This window comes from Tachyglossus aculeatus, chromosome 24 (assembly GCF_015852505.1).
Source record: "Tachyglossus aculeatus isolate mTacAcu1 chromosome 24, mTacAcu1.pri, whole genome shotgun sequence".
Taxonomy (NCBI): Eukaryota; Metazoa; Chordata; class Mammalia; order Monotremata; family Tachyglossidae; genus Tachyglossus; species Tachyglossus aculeatus.
Window position 1 is genome coordinate 28,242,794 of NC_052089.1, and position 2,685 is coordinate 28,245,478.

The window sequence follows — 2,685 nt, forward strand, 5'->3', positions numbered from 1 at the left end:
GTCACCCAACAATGGCATTTGGCAAATAATTCACTCGCTAATGTCCCTCCGCTAATGCCAGTGTGTCGTCTCACAATGCCGTCCAATGTCACCGCACAATGTCATCCAGTGTCACCCAAACAATTCACCCAACCTCACCCAGTAAAACCACTCCATATCACTCCGCCTGTCGCGTCCACGTAGCTGAACATGTGCACCCCACCAGTGTGAGCTAGAAGCAACCTCAAGTGAGAAGCAACGTGGACTGGTGGCTAGAGCCCGGGCCTGGGAGTTAGAAGGACCTGGATTCGAATCCCAGCTCTGCCACTTGTCCGCTGTGTGACCTTGGGCAAGTCACTTTCGAGAAGCAGCATGGCTCGGTGGAAAGAGCCCAGACTGGGAAGTTGGACGTTGTTCATTCATTCATTCATTCAATCTTATTTATTGAGTGCTTACTGTGTGCAGAGCACTGTACTAAGCATGGACTGTCCTTCTCCAGAAATGCTCTGGGCATGATACTCCCCTCCTCAAAAATCTCCAGTGGCTACCAATCAATCTGCGCATCAGGCAGAAACTCCTCACCCTGGGCTTCAAGGCTGTCCATCGCCTCGCCCCCCTTACCTCACCTCCCTTCTCTCCTTCTCCAGCCCAACCCGCACCCTTCGCTCCTCTGCCGCTAATCTCCTCATGGTGCCTCGTTCTCGCCTGTCCCGCCATCGACCCCTGGCCCACGTCCTCCCCCGGGCCTGGAATGCCCCCAATCCCTCCGCCCATCCACCAAGCTCGCTCTCTTCCTCCCTTCAAGGCCCTACCGAGAGCTCACCTCCTCCAGGAGGCCTTCCCAGACTGAGCCCCTTCCTTCCTCTCCCCCTCGTCCCCCTCTCCATCCCCCCCATCTTACCTCCTTCCCTTCCCCACAGCACCTGTATATATGTATAGATGTTTGTACATATTGATTACTCTATTTATTTTACTTGTACATATCTATTCTATTTTATTTTGTTAGTATGTTTGGTTTTGTTCTCTGTCTCCCCCTTTTAGACTGTGAGCCCACTGTTGGGTAGGGACTGTCTCTAGATGTTGCCAACTTGTACTTCCCAAGCGCTTAGTACAGTGCTCTGCACACAGTAAGCGCTCAATTAATACGATTGATGATGATGATGTCTATTAACTCTGTTGTACTATTCCGAGTGCTCTGTACAGAAATTGATGTTCATCCCCTCAAGACTGTAAGCCTGTTGTGGGCAGGGAATGTGCATAGAATAGAATAGAATAGAATATATAATACAGTAGTTATCACTCTATTTTATTTGTACATATTTATTCCATTTATTTTATTTTGTTAATATGTTTAGTTTTGTTCTCTGTCTCCCCCTTCTAAACTGTGAGCCCACTGTTGGGTAGGGACTGTCTCTTTATGTTGCCAACTTGTACTTCCCAAGTGCTTAGTACAATGCTCTGCACACAGTAAGCGCTCAATAAATATGATTGAATTAATATAATAGTAATAATAATAATGGCACTGATTAAGCACTTACTATGTGCAAAGCACTGTTCTAAGCACTGGGGAGGTTACAAGGTGATCAGGTTGTCCCATGGGGGGGCTCACGGTCTTCATCCCCATTTTCTAGGTGAGGTAATTGAGGCCCAGAGAAGTGAAGTGACTTGCCCAAAGTCACACAGCTGACAATTGGTGGCTGTGTATTGTACTCTCCCAAGCGCTTAGTGCAGTGCTCTGCACACAGGAAGCGCTCAATAAAAATGACTGGTTGATGCTCGATAAATGTTGACTGATGGGAGCTTCAGCATGACGGGAAGCAGGATGATGTAGTGGCCAGAGGCCAGGCCTGGGAGTTGGAAGGTCATGGGTTCTAATCCCACCTCTGCCACTTGTCTGCTCTGTGTCATCTTGGGCAAGTCCCTTCACTTCTCTGGGCCTCAGTGACCTCATCTGGAAAATGGGGATTGAGACTGTGAGCCCACGTCTGTGTCCAACTTGATTACCTTGTAGCTTCCCCAGAGCTTAAAACAGTGCTTGGCACATAGTGAGCACTCCATAATTATAGTCAGTGTGGCTTAGTGGAAAGAGCACGGGATTGGGAGTCAAAGGTCAGGGGTTCTAATCCTGGCTCCACCACTTATAAGCTGTGTGACTTTGGGCAAGTCACTTCACTTCTCTGTGCCTCAGTTACCTCATCTGGAAAATGGGGATTAAGACTGTGAGCCCCATGTGGGACAACCTCATCTATCTACCCCAGCGCTTAGAATAGTGCTTGGCACATAGTAGACTTCTAGACTGTGAGCTCGCTGTTGGGTAGGGACCGTCTCTATATGTTGCCAACTTGTACTTCCCAAGCGCTTAGTACAGTGCTCTGCACACAGTAAGCACTCAGTAAATACGAGTGAATGAATAGTAAGCGCTTAACAAATACCATCATTGTTATTATTACTATCCTGTACTCTGCCTGGGTTCTGGCACAAAATCCCATACCGCCCTTTTCAGTCCGGGATCAGATTTCTCACCCTTCCCTTCCTCTTCTTTCCCTTCCCACCTGCTGACTCCGCGACCAGTTAATTTTCCTGGCCGGTTAACCCACTTCCTCTTTTTTTTCTCTTCCTGTTGGGAAGAAGCTTAGGAGACCCAATTCTCCTAGAAAGTAGGGTTGCATTCTTGGAAAACAAAAAGCGTGAGGGACATTCACCGTG